This window comes from Rhinolophus sinicus, linkage group LG17 (assembly GCF_036562045.2).
Source record: "Rhinolophus sinicus isolate RSC01 linkage group LG17, ASM3656204v1, whole genome shotgun sequence".
Lineage (NCBI taxonomy): Eukaryota > Metazoa > Chordata > Mammalia > Chiroptera > Rhinolophidae > Rhinolophus > Rhinolophus sinicus.
Window position 1 is genome coordinate 4457210 of NC_133766.1, and position 14610 is coordinate 4471819.

Consider the following 14610-nt stretch of genomic DNA (forward strand, 5'->3'; position numbering starts at 1 on the left):
GCAGTCATACATCCTGTGTCTCCATGTGGTGGATACAATCATCTACTTTTGTATGAACTTCCGTTAGGGAAAATTCATCAATAAATGAGGTTCCGTAATGTTGGCCAAATACAGATAGGCACATTCCAATTTTCAGTCTGAGGACTTTCAGTACTTAGCATAGAAGGTACATGAACAAGTGAAACCATGAATGAATTGGGTGGAACCTCGGAGATCATCTTCTCTAATCATCTTATTTTACAGATGAGGAGTTTGAGAGGCAGAGATTTCACGATGCCATGTTGGCCGACCGGCTCATTTTAAACTTGAAGTCCTAGGAAAGTTGTAGTTCTAAACTTGGGCTGCATCTCTCCCAACCTTGATGTGTCTTCCAATGCAGGCCATGAAGTTCACTGCATCTCTCTTGGAAATGTTGCTTTCGGGCCCATTCAGGATCTGTGTTTGTGCATGGGAAATGGTTTCAAATATGTCTATGGACGGTCCACTGAAACCATTATTTTGAAAAGCTGACCTTGCTTGGCTTTCTCAGGGTGGCGTCCGAGTGCTCAGGTGACGATGTAAGTGACAGGGTTCTATGGCATTGGTTTTGTACAAGGCAGCTGTATCCCAGGTGTGAGGGGGACACCAGCAAATGGAAGAGAGGCAGGTCTCCCTGGTATGAGGACCGTATGTACTGGCTTTTCCACCATCGTCCTGATAGCTTTGAAAATCATAAAATACGTTCAAAAGACTTCTGATATATGGATTCACAAATCCACAGTAATTGTCAGTTTCTGTGAAGGAAATTATTGGTTCAAAATGACTGCCATGCGTTTACTGGGGCACTTTGTAGAGCTGTCCCTGTCTGAGGTTAATTAAGTTCGTCTTCTCCTACTTCCACTTGTCAGGTAGTTAGAGCATTAGGTTGTCAGGGCTCTAAATGGGTGCTGTGTAGGAGTTACCGACTGTTATCTTTGCTTGTTCTGTTTAAAAGATGGTCTTTACCAAATTGTAGTAGTTTTTTACTCGTCACTTTAAAAAAGCCGGCTTTGAAGAGTAAATTTGAATTCCTGAATTTAAGAGTCCTTGTATCTGGATTCCCCACTACTTTCTTTAAATTAGAGCCATTTTTATGGGTTTCAAAGAAGCAGAATTTCTTAAAACATGGTTCGCATTGCATTTAAAATGCAGACAACATTTTTCTCAAGTTTTTCACCTCTGCATGATTCTACTGAATTACAGCAATTGCAGATAGTAAATCTTTGTACTCATTGAGAGCACAGCTGGTTTCCAAGTCAGATGATAAAAATATGATTGGAATTCCTAGAACGTACTTCACCGCTGGATTGGCATTTGAATTATAGAGTAAAAACTCGGCTCTCAGCCTGTCTCACTCTTTGTTTGAACTTAGCAACACAGTCCTCTCCAGGAGCCTTAAGTATTCAGCAACTTCCTCTTCCGAGGCATCGGCACACCACGGACTCCAGTTATTCTGACCCAAGCCATTCCCAGTGACCTTTATAAATGATGTTTTGGGTTTTGAGTTTCTAAGGAGCCAAGTCAGCATTTTAAAAGGCCCTGATAGATATAACTCAGTCTGCCAGACAAGACCTGGGGCCACTCTGGACCAGGGTAATTACACCCCTTCTCAACATAGATCTACCCCAGGCCTGACTTGACCTACTCTCTGGAGGGAAGAAGCAGGACACTGCTTTCCAGTCTGCCTTTACCTTAACGTCAGGCTACTTTTGCAAGCTGCTAATCCCAAACAGCTGTCTTAAAAATGCAACATCATCTCTATGCAATCGATCAAACAACTGTATATAGCTATGTATATGGACAGAGTTATTATAAGGGGTATGTGATCTGTGCCTTTTGTCCCTAAGAAACGTATAGTCTGCTTGAAGGACGAAGATTGACGCTCAGAGAACAAAGGCTGATACAGAACATCATGTCCTGTTCCTGGGAGACAAAATAAGTGGTGGGAACACTGATGATGGATGCATCCCTCAGAAGTCCCAAACTTTAAGAACAGTACTGATTTTCAATCTATCCAGTTGTTTTGCAACTTAAGACTGTGTCTAGGACGTGCCATGTCGTTCCGTTTGCTTTGAGCACTGGGGAGCAATGCATACACCACGAAAACAACAACCCCATGTCCAGAGTTTGAGTTCCAACACTGGAGTCACCAGAGCAAGAGGAAATTAGAAAACGGGAAGTTTTTTGCATGTCACTGATTTAAAAAACAAAAACAAAAAACATACAGTATTAGAAAAATTAACTTGAAGTATATGCTTTTCTGACAAAGGGTTGATAGCATCTTCTTATGTGGAGAAGAGCATAATTATAAGGGCTTGTTATAATAATTCACGGTGTTGCTGAACCAACGGGCAATAATTACTGCCCAAGCCAGAACAAGATGGAAATGGAACAGAACGGCATGAACTGAAGGGTAAGTAAGTGGATGCATGTTCAAAGTCACACATAACAGAGGTCTTTCCAAGCTAAATGGCTCTGGGAGCCTAAAATAGAACCATAATTAAGCAATGAGAAGTGACAGGGAGCACAGTTCTCAGAAATTATAGCATGGCTCGGGGATAAGTCACTAGGCCAAAGGTTCGTATGACGAGTGAAATAACCCTGCAATGTATAGTCTCATGCTAGAGGGAGAAGAGGGAAATGAATACTAGGAGTCAGAAGAGTCGGCTCATAAGCTGTTGTTTCAGTTGTTGGGTAATAATACTGCCTTGTGTATCGCACATGTGGCCATTACTCGTCTCCAGCATCTTGAGCTGTATTTACACCAGAACCCACATTTAATCTAAAACCCTGCAGAACTGCCCATCTTCTCCTTTGCTTAGCCAAACAAACACCAGGCAATTAAGATACAAACCAACTTGAGAGCCCATAGCCATATATATGGAACTATAGTCTGGTAGAATTATAATTGCAGTTGCTTAGACCTGGCTTTTATAATGAAAAAATAGCTGAGGCAACCACCTGGAGTCATTTTCAGTATTTGGCTCATCTGTCTCATGTGCATTTCCCTTAGAAACTACCACTATTCACAGCCCCTGTGTCACATAGTCCAGAAACACCTCCAGCCTTCTTCTGGTCTGAGCTTTCCCTTCCTTACTGCTAGTGGAAGAGAGGGAGCATCTAGCGACCAACTGAACCCCACACTATGGTGGAGGCAGGCCTCCCACCAGGATGAGAAGTGAGACACCCAGTAGCCATAAATAAGTGGGGTGGACGTTTCTAGACTCTGACAGATGCACTGCAAAGCCCTGCAGGTAGAGGCAGTGCCTTATCTCCAGATTCCACTGATTCTCACCGCTTCGGAAGATAGTTAAAAATCTTCTGGACCAAACTCAGAGGACAAGATTTTTCGTGGTCCTTAATGTCTCCCATGGCATAGGCCAGGGCTGTATCCTGGACAGAATTCTGGACAAACTGGTTTTTCTTAGACAGCCCAGCCCCTTTCGGGTGACTAGTACTCTCCCTCTCAAAATCTGCTCTGAAGATCTGAAGATAGTTGCGATAGACTGAAAGTTTGCATCCCTCCAAAATGTATTATGGTGAAACCTAACCCCTGATGTGATGGTATCAGGTAGTGGGTAGGGGCTTTGGAAAGTGTTTAGGTCATGAGGGTGAAGCCCTCACGAATGAGATTTGTGCTCTTATAATGAGAGACCCTAGCAATCTCCCTCACGCCTTCCACCATGTAAGGACACAGAGAGCAGTAAGACAGTCACCTACGGAGCAGGTCCTCACCGGACACCGAGTCTGCTAATACCTTGACCTGGGATTTCCCAGCCTTCGGAACTGGCAGGAATAAATTTCAGTGGTTTATAAGTCACCCAGACTACAGTAGTCTGTTCCAGGAGCCCGCACAGACTGAAACGACAGTTACTTACATCTTGGGGAAACTTTAAATCAGTATGCTACTTTTCCCAAGCATGTCTGCATTTTAATGTAATGGAATATCCTTAAAGTAATGTATTTTAATTAGTGTAGAGGAAATCTTAACCCCCAGCTAAAGGAATTTCAAGCATCAGAGAGCAGGTGCGATCACTGGGGGTAGGGGTGTTGGCTGCAGAGGACCGGACGAGATCCTGAAATCATCCCTGACTGCCTGAGCTGAGAAGTGAGTCTCTGAAGCCCTGCCCATGCCCTATTCTCCATTTGAGAAAGATGACCCGGACCTGTCCTCCCCTCGGCTAGTGGAACACATTAGAGTGAAACCAAGTCTGCCATTCTAGCCACATGTACCATTTATGGTTGCATTGTAAGCCATTCCATAACTGGGTGTCTTAAATCAGAAACCATTTTTGTTCGCTCATGATTCTACGGGTCAGCAATTTGATCTCGGCTCAGCTGGAAGTTCCGCTGACCTTGCCAGGGGTCTCACAGGTACTTGCCGTAATCTGGTGGGTTTCCCGGGGTGCGATGGTCTAAGACCACCCCACTCACGTTCTGGCATTTGGTGATGCCTGTCACCCAGGCCTCTTTCTCCATTTAGTCTCTTATCCTCTAGAAGGCTAGCTTGAATTTCTATTCATGGAGGGCCCAGGGTTCCAAGATGGCAAGGGTAAGAGCTGCAAGGCTTCTTGAGACCCAAGCCCAGCAGTCACACCTCACTTCTTTTGCCTCCCACTGATCAAAGCAAGTCACAAGACTAGCCCACATTCAAGTGCTGGCAAATGGACTCTACATCTTCATGGGAGGAGTAGGAAAGTCACGTTGCAAAGGGACATTTAGATAGAAATGAGAGCAATTGTGGTGCCTCGGGGTCTGGTGCTTGGTTGTTACCTGTCTAGGCTGGCATCCTCTAAGCTGTGTGTGGTCCATCATCCTCAATTCATATGGGTTACGTCTTCACATCCCTTGGACCAGAATGGGATTCCCTGCAGGTCTGGCTCTCTCTTGATCACTTTCACACCTCTCTCAGGGCCACCAAAAATAGGAGGGTCACCTCCCTTAGCACTCTGGGACTGAGAAAAACTCCAAGGCATACCCTTTTATTCTAGATGGGCCAGGCAGCTTCTCTGGCACAATGCTGAGTAGAGGGGACCCATCTTTTGGATTCTAATCTGGAAATAAGACCCAGTTCTCCTTGTTCTCAGAACGTGAAAGACCCACACTCACGCCAGCACTCAGCCTGCAGAAGGGGTGGGAGGAGAATGCAAGAGCCCCAAGTGGGCTCTAACCCTCTTGCTTCGCCTCAGACTAGCCTCTTGTCTCCCAGCCAGGGGAATTTTTATTTTACGTGGGCAGGGAAAAGTTGGCTCAGATTGATCAAATATTCTTCCAAATCTTTTTTGTCTGAAGGCTGAAACTCAGCTTTTTAAACTCAAAAGCCAAGAATTTGTCTCTTTTGTTCTCTGGTTCTGCTGTGACAACCCTCCCTGGAGGCAAGGAATGACTCATGGTCTAGCTGCCCAGATGGGGGAGGAGGGTCAAGGGTAACAGGAAATCACGGGGGAAAAACACATTTGTTAATACATCAAAATACTATCCTGCTACACTAGCATTTCTATTCTTTTTCGCGTTCTTTGTTAAATGGAGACCAACCCGTCCTCTTTTCTTACAAAGCCTCCCTTCTGCATTAGATAGGGTTCCTTGGGATGTAGGTAATAGAGAGCAGGTCATTCTTGCCCAGCTCGCCCTGAAAATAAAACACAGGTGCTGGGAGAAGGAGTGGGCAGGACTGGAGACCGAGACAGAAATGTAATCGTGCTTTATGAAGTCGCCCAAGACCTGAATTTCCATGCTTCTCTGGTTTCTGCTCTCCTCTGCATGGTGGCTTTCTTTACTCGATAACTTTCTCTGGCCCCTCCGTAGCTGGGGCCTCAACTTGAACTTCTACTGAATTCTAATGGAAGGGAGGGATTCTGATCGGGTCCACGTGGTCAGGCAACCCCAGCTGAGGACGTGCTTACAAGCAAGGACAGAATCCCATTTTACAAAAAGGCTGCCAAGTACCCACCGTCCATGGAGGGAAGAAATATTCTTGAAAAAGTAAAGGTTGGGCAGATAAGCCCTAGATGTCTAATTGACTGTTCCCTGGATAGAAGGCACTGCCCCTTTATTCAACTGTCTTGGCAGCTTGCTTATCAGTACCTATTACATCGCACTTACACTGCTTATTTTATAGCGATTTATGGGGATGTCTCTCTCTTCTAATGGACCACCAGCAACTTGTGGGCAGGTGCTTAGTTTCCCTCTGCACCAAGGCAGACACAGTGTACTGTACATGATATCAAATGAATCAGTGAATGGGAACGAAGGAGTTAGTGGAGTCATTAAGTCCAAACAAGCAATGGATACGATAAGGGGAGACACGTAAGGCATTTCCACGGTAGACATAAGTTTGAAAAATACCCCAATAACTTCTATTATGTGCTAGGATTTTCTTCAGGCAGGGAAAGGGTTAAACAGTTTTGCACCGAGTTCATGGGCTTCTGACATGATACGAAACACCACAATTTTGGCTTTTCCATTTTAGCTGACATAGTTTAAGTTGATGAATATTTTGATTTGTGCCAGTCTTGGGCACTTTTAAATGTTATCCCTCCAGGAGTCAAAAAGTCCAGTCATAATCATAACAATATGCTTGTCAGTCAAAAGCACCGGAAGATTGTTTAGGTGCAAAGAAAGTCTTTTCCCCTGAAAGGAAACAGGGCAATTGAAATCACCTACTTTTCAAGGCATTGAAGTCAAAACGGTTACCAGTTTCATGGTGTGAAAATCCAGGTCTTACATAGCACCCCCTTGGTCAGACTCCACTATGTCCTGGGGCTATCCAGCCAAAAAACAAGTTACAGTCTCAAGTTCAGAAGAAATGAGACTAAAGGGAAAGCACGGTGATCAAGGTTGATTTCCCCATCATTATATGCAGGTCACCGTTGCAGAATGTATAATGAGTTCCCTTCCATCTCTGCAGTCAAAGCACTTTGGGGTAGATTTGCCGAGCCAACGAAATCAGAGAATTCATGCAATTATACAAGATCTGGGCAGAAGAAAGTGATTTCATTTTATTTTTCCTGAACAGACCGAGCAAATAATATTTGATAGAATTGACCTAAAGGTTATACCATAGAAATTGATAGCATTACAGCAGGCAAAATTTAAAAATTCACACAGTATTGGGTTCATTAGCACAAGGGAAAAAGCCAGAAACCAGTGTGGGAGAAAGAAAAGAAAAAAGGAACAGCCTGGAGAAATGGATTTCAAACTTGGAGGCTGCCCAGAATTATTGAGATCTTTGGATATGTTGATATCAGGACCTTCTTTTTTCAGTGTTAGTGTAACCGTAACAATTCCAGCTGCTCAACAAATTCGCTCAGCAACTTCAGCCCAGCAGAGGAAAATTAAAAAACAAATTTGCTATGCCCCTTCTAATTTGATTGCATCAATAGCAGCTTTTACATGGAAACGAACTGGTTAAGTAAAAAGTTACTATAATAGAAAGAACACCTTTCACCCCCAAAGAATTCCATGTACCCCATGCTGATATCAAAAGAATCTCCTCATGGGAAAGAGAAATGTGGAAAGCAGAGGGGAGCAAAAATCTGGTGTTCAGAGTCCGCTGGGAGCTTCAGACAAATATGAAACAATGACTTCATGTAGTAGATACATTTCTCACATTCTTCTACCAGTTTTATTGGCTAAATACTCACGTATCCAGTTGTATGAACACCAAGCCCGCCCAAAGAAGAATCTGAGTTGGTATTAGAAAATACATCCAAGATGGATCTCTTAAATCATATGCTTACCCTTTTATCCCACCATTTAACCAATGTTTCTATTAGTTGGTCATTCTCGAAGTCATCTAAAAACATGTTTTTGATTATCCTCCGCCTCACTGATAAGGGAAAGATACCATTGCAGAGGTGGGAAATCGTTTAGCAATAACAGAGCAGGGAGACGTGTACTGTCATTGTATCTAAGTCCCAGGCTGCCATACAAACTCTGGCTTTCAAAGCACACAGCGTGCCCCAGACCTCTGTCTTTGACTCTGTCTCCTAATTCTCTCCTGAGAATCTTTCTTGTTCTTTAAGCCATTTCTACTCATTGTCCTGACCCAGACCGTGCACACTCATGGGCTCTGTCTCCCCTCCCTTCTGTTATCTAAACTGTCTTTCTGTCTTTCAGGCTGGATGCCTCCATGAAACTCTCACGGGCTGCTCCAGCCTCTGCCAGGTCTCTCATCTGGATTTCTCTCCGTTGGCCCTTTGCCTGTCGGCCTCACCCTGTGCTATCTCTTATGAGTTCATTAGTCCCTGAGGCCATGCAGGATAGCAGAAAGTACATAGGCGTTGGAATCAGATAGACTTGGTTGGAGATCCAGGCTCTTTCCCTAATGAACTGTGATCATGTAACCTCTCTGTAGTTTCTTTTTCTCGGGTAAACTGTGAGTCATGGTATCTAGCTTACAGAGCTCTTCAGAGCATCAAATAAAGTCATATATACAAAGTGCCTAGTCCCAGCTTAGGCTCATTTGTTCCCTGCTTTATCTTTGGCACCTAGAAGAGTTCCCAGCACAGAGTAGATGCTCAATGAATGCGTATTAAATGAATTAGTGAGTATTCAGTACACAATCAACATTGGTTCTCTTCCATCCTTTTTTTTTCCACTACACTGATTTTTGCATGACAGGTTTTGTGCATGTATTCTTGATATACTTGCTAGGAGGCGCTTTGGTGAGTGTTTTCTCACGAGTCCTTGGTCTCCCTATTTACTAGATAACTCTCAGTGGTACGTAAAGAGCCACTGATCATGGCTGTTAACCCACTTGTCTATGAACTATGAGGCTACTCCCCACCGATGGAAGCAGTGGCAGAGTAATAACAATCATCTTAGAAAAAAATTAAGGGAGCTAGAAGAAGGCATTTGAAAAATATGTATCACTTATTAGCCTTTTCCATATGCCCAGCATGCTCAGAAATACACCATAAAACTCAAAACAATCAATAATCAAGGTATTAAAGAAGGAAAGAAGGCAGTAAGAGAAGGAGAGAGGGAGGAAGGAATGGAGAAAGCGAAGGCGGGAGAGAGGGAGGGAGGGAGAGGGAAAAAGCAGAAGGGAAAACAAAAAAGCTGTGAACACACTGCTGTTGCCTCCAGGCTGCGTGTCTTAGGTTTGTTCCCAGGCCTCTCATGATCGTTCTCGTTTGGGCTGGGAACAGCCTCAGAGGACTTCTGAAATCCCCAAAGGATCGTGGTATTTAAAGTCCAGCAATGTCATATCAGAGACCGTGCCAAGCCATGTGTCTGTCAGAATGAGAAACTAGGGCTCAGATCCTAGAAGACCCCTTCTTGATTTTAACCTAGGGACTTCTCCATAATTCTTTTAAATCAATGTGGACTATGATGTCATACACCAGTTTGGAGCAGTCAGGACAGGCTTTCCCTTGGCATAATGGAAACATCATGAGCCATTATGGATTTTCAGTGCTCCAATGAGGTGGGTATAAGTTGCTTTGGAGAAAAGGAAGCCATTTCCAACCACATTTCTCCTGATTTATGCCCGAGCTCCAGAAGGTCCAGACAGGTTGGAAAAGATTTGGTAACTGGAGAAGTGACAGGGGGTGAGAAAGTATACTTTGTAAAAAAAAAAAAGACGGCAAACTCGACTCCCACTTTAAATTCTTGCCTTGGGCAATGTGTGCATTTTGGAGCTTAAATCATGTTAGTAGTTTAAGTCAGATTGAGGATGAAAGACTACACAGCTCTCTGAATTAGGACTGGATTGTTTTGGTAAAAACATTTTCCAAGTTATCCAAGCATAAATCAGTCTTAACAAGGCACCTGTGATTACAAGCAAGTCTAATGCCCTTCACCATGTATCTACCCATTCTTATTTCTATTCTCTTCGCATTTTTTTTCCAACCAGAAAAGCTGAAAGCAATAAGGATTTTGAGAGACATGTTGCACTCAGCCCCCAGGAGAGAATAGAAGAGTCCAGAACGACACAAGTCCAAAGGCAGGACACAGATCACTACATGGGTCTCAGCAAGGAGGCCAGGTGCAGGCAGAATCTGAGGGTAGACACAGGAGTTCCTTGTCAGACAGCAGGGACCGGAAGTCCTAGATTTAAGGGTGCTGCCCAAGAGCTGGCATCAGCTGTCCCTTGGAAGCTGGTGTCCCACACTTCCACCATCCAAGAGCTTGCATGACAACATACATGTGCCCATCTTGCACCTTCTCTTACTCTCGGACCTGTAAGCCTCTGGTTCAGGAGATTCTAGCTGTCCATCTCTCCAGGTGACTCTTGTTTGTCCATAGAAAGTCTTCTCAGTGACCTTAGCATAGTTCTTCTTGGTTGTATTATTTTTTATTGCGCTCATGAAAAATGGTCTCATCTTCCAGTCACTGCTCTATTTTCATTAGCAAATGCCTTTCTGTAAGTCCCATCAGAAACAGATAACACTGAAAAAGACACCAGGGTTATTTTGCCCTTTTGCAAACTTTGTAAACTGGTCACATAGGCCTGAAATGTTTTGTCCACCAAATCCAGCGGTCTTAGGAACAATCTGTATGTGTGACTGTTTCCAATCTTCTCTATTTTTAAAACTTGATTTAAATTGTTGGGTCTTATGTTGTCTGCCGTGTATAAACATTTGTATGAGTACTACCTCCTTACTTTTACTGCTTGTCATTCATCCCAGGTGACTCACTTTTTCAGTTGACTTACGATATTTTAATATTCCATATCCAGAGGGTAAGGGGGATGGGGGGTGGTAAGTGAGGGTAAACGGGATCAAATACACGGTGATGGAAGGAGAACTGACTCTGGGTGGTGAACGCATAATGTGATATATAAATGATGGGTTACAGAACTGTACGCTTGAAACCTATGCAACTTTACTAACCATTGTCACCCTAATAAACATTAATTAAAAAAAATCCATATCAACTACTGCTCAAGTGAGTTACTGAGTTCTGAGATCTGATGGAGGACAGTTACTCTGTTTGTAAGCATCAGGTGACCAAGGTACTGCTGACTGGTTGAAATGTCTTGGGTTCTCCTGGGTCTCATCGCCCATCAGAAAACAGACTATGGTCTCATCTTCAGGAAGTTGATTTAGTCTGCATTTTATATATTTCATAGTGAATCAAAGTTCCCACTTATTTTAGTAAATAAATGACAAGGTCCAATATTTGTCAAACTCTTGAGCCAGAATCCTCCACAAATGCCTGCTCATTTGAAATGACCCCCAATTTAAAACCGAGCTTGCAGGAACCAGGTGTCCCTGTGCTGTGTCTAGCAACGTAATGCCCTTTGATTGTTACGCCCAGTCTAATAAGTATGATTAGCCACATTTTAAAATGAAGAACCGGAGATCAGAAGAATCAAGTGACCCATCCAAGATCATACAGCTCTGGGGTAGTGGGTGCAGGATTTAAACTGATGTCTGTTTGATTCCAACACCCTATTATCTCCTAAATGGATTGTGACATGAATAATAATCACATTTTGTAGCCACATAGAACTTGGGAGTTCTCAAGTCCTGATCTCATTGAATATTCCCAACAATGAGTTATGAGTGACAAAGCAATTATTATTATTTCTATTGTATAGCTGAGGAAATGGAGGATCGAGATTCAAGTAATTTATCAGAGACCCATTTCCTGATTTCTACCACGGTGCTTTTTTTCAAGTACATCCTACTGTTTCCTGAGGCATCTTTCTTAGCAACACCTTTGCCTCCTTCCCTGCTTCTCTCTGTGGTGTTTGTTAGTCACAGGGGATGACGAGGTGGGGATAATCACACTCGTGATGAGAAAGATAATTCTCTCTCTCTCTCTCTCTCTCTCTCTCTCTCACACACACACACACACACACACACACACACACACACAGGCTGTGCATGTTTTTTTTTTCCTCTGAAAATTTGTATAATTGCTCCTATCACATGGTTATATATGCAGCTTCTTTTTTGCCTGTTTTACTGGAATATATACTCTTCTGTATAAAGGAACAGAAAGAAAGAAATTTTAGGTCTCAAAATTATGTGGTTCTTATGTTTAGTGCATAGCCTAACAGTAAAGCCTGTTTAGATTTTTCAGAATAGGAGATGGTTTTAAGAGATTTAACCCACTTGAGTGACCGCCTTTGATACATTTCATTCTTTGAACGTGCATTTCTTGAATATCTGCCATATGTCAAGCACCGTGACGCCTGAGACACGTCAAGGAAAATCAAATTTGATCCCTGGATTGAATAAAAGGAGTTATATTGACAGGTGGGGTGGGGATGGGTGAGGGGAGGGGCAGTAAATGAACAGCAGTGTACCATGTCCATTTGTTACTTTTTGTGTATACAAAATAATGTATATACAAACGTGTCACAGTTGAACATAACTAGAATAAAGCAGTAGTCATAAATCGACTAACAAGAGGTTGAACCTTAAATCGTGTGTCATGTGTGATAATTCTGAAATTTTATTGTTATTCTTCATTATTCTTATTTGACAATCAAAATGATAGTCCTCTCTCTAACTTAAAGAAAAGGTTAGGAGGAAAAGAAAATCATGAGATTCTAAAATAGGGAACTGGTCAGGCCCCTCCAATGAATTCTAAGTTGTTCTTGGACTTAGAAATGGTGATACAGATAAATTAAGATTTAAGGGAAAACGTTGTCGGTTCTGCCCTCCGTCTTACTTAACTGTTGTATTGTTTGCTCTTTCCTGCAGCCACTTTTTTTCCTCAAGTTAATAATTACTAATAATTTCTCAACCATAATTTAAGAGAATCTGGAAACTTTCATTGTAAGTAGAGGGCTTAGAATAAGGAACCCCACCCACCCCTAGAACGTATCTTTTCAAGTGTCGAGTTCTCTATCTGACTTCACCCAGATCTGAGAAGAATTTAGCTTGGAGTAATATAACTTGAAGGTCCGAGTAAGAAAGCTTGATGTCATGGTATCATGTGGTCATTTCTAAGGGAAATGGGGTGTCTCCTGAGTTGATTAATGGGCTGAGGATGTGAGAAAACAAGTAAGAAAGTAGAGTCAATCATGGTACATCGCAGTAGTCAATGGGCTTCACAACTGTGGCACTGCCCTACAGAAATACAGCAAGAGAGTACAGCACGTACTTATCACACGGGGGCTAGCTCACGTACAATGCTGTCAGTCATGCTAAGTCAACGACTGCATTATACAAGTTGGTGTTGGGCCAGCTTGTATTTCAGAACCTTTAACCCTTCCTTCAGTCTCCCCCTTTCCTGAATTTCCAAATAGTTCTAAAACTTCTGAAAGGGGCCTCCCACGTCTTCTGAACAAGTTCTCTCCAACCATCGTGTACCACCCGCCATACTCTCTCCTCCTCTGTCTGTTTCCTCCTAGAGGTTTTCCTGTAAAGATTCTTCATCACAAGCGCTAAGGCTGGGCGCCTTCTACCCAATGGTTCCTTAGGGCTACCCTGTGCCTACATTGTCTTGTAGAATCACTGCTCCGAGGAAGCAGAGTGATCTCTCCTCCCCTTGCTCTCATAGACACGTATTTCTGCCACCCTCTGCTACTCGGATCTTAATGGAGGGCTGTCTCGCATTCCCAACTCCTCAGAGGTATTTGTACTTGCGCACTCTTTTTCTAAGACGCAGATAGTAGTCCATGAGGGTTGCTGAGAAGACTGGTTTCTCAGGAGATGTCATGCTGCCCTCCTATCTTAGCCCAGGCTTCTTAGGAAACAGATCCTGAGGCAGATAGAGTGAGGAAGAAGGATGTGAGGGGAGGAAGGAAGAGAAAGCAACACTTCCCTGGCCAATCAGTGCAAGAGACCAAGTTGGTCGCACAGCAGGCATATCCAGTAAGAACTGGTGCAGACAGGCTGTGCTAAGAAATGATGCTTTGGGGCAACTGGATGGCTCAGTTGGTTAAATTGAAGAGGGTTGCTGGTTCGATTCCCACATGGGCCAGTGAGCTGCGCCCTCCACAACTAGATTGAAGACAACGAGCTTCCAGAGGGGTGACTGGATGGCTCAGTTGATTGGAGCGCAAGCTCTCAACAACAAGGTTGCCAGTTCAATCCCTGCATGGGATGGTGGGCTGTGTCCCCTGCAACTAAAGATTGAAAACAGTGACTGGACTTGGAGCTGAGAGCTGTACCCTCCACAACTAAATTGAAGGACAACGATTTGGAGCTGATGGGCCCTGGAAGAAACTGTTCCCCAATATTCCACAATAAAAAATTTTTAAAAAGGAAAAGAAATGATGCTTCAGAGCAGTCCATGGCTGTGAGGAAGAAGATGGAATTGAGGTGGCCAGCTCTCCCCTATTTCTTGTCGCCCAGTGGTTGACGTTTGCCTCCTGGGGTTATGGATTACACCATCTCAGTGGCTGTGGCAATGTGAGATACCATAGGTGTGTAGCACGTGCAGTGTGCCGGTGGTGTACTGTCTCACCCAAGTCCAAAAGCGGTAGGAGGAGACGGAAACTCTGGATATATGAGAGGCGGCTGGGGGGAGGGGGCAACTTGGTGTTTGCAGAGCAAGGAACGGCTCACCCTGGCAGGTGAGCCACCAGGCCACCAGAGTTGGTAGGCTGTGGCAAAGCAAGGGATGAAAGGCCCCCAAGGTAATCTTGAGAGCTGCTTAAAATGGGTCAGCTCACCCCCAAGAGCC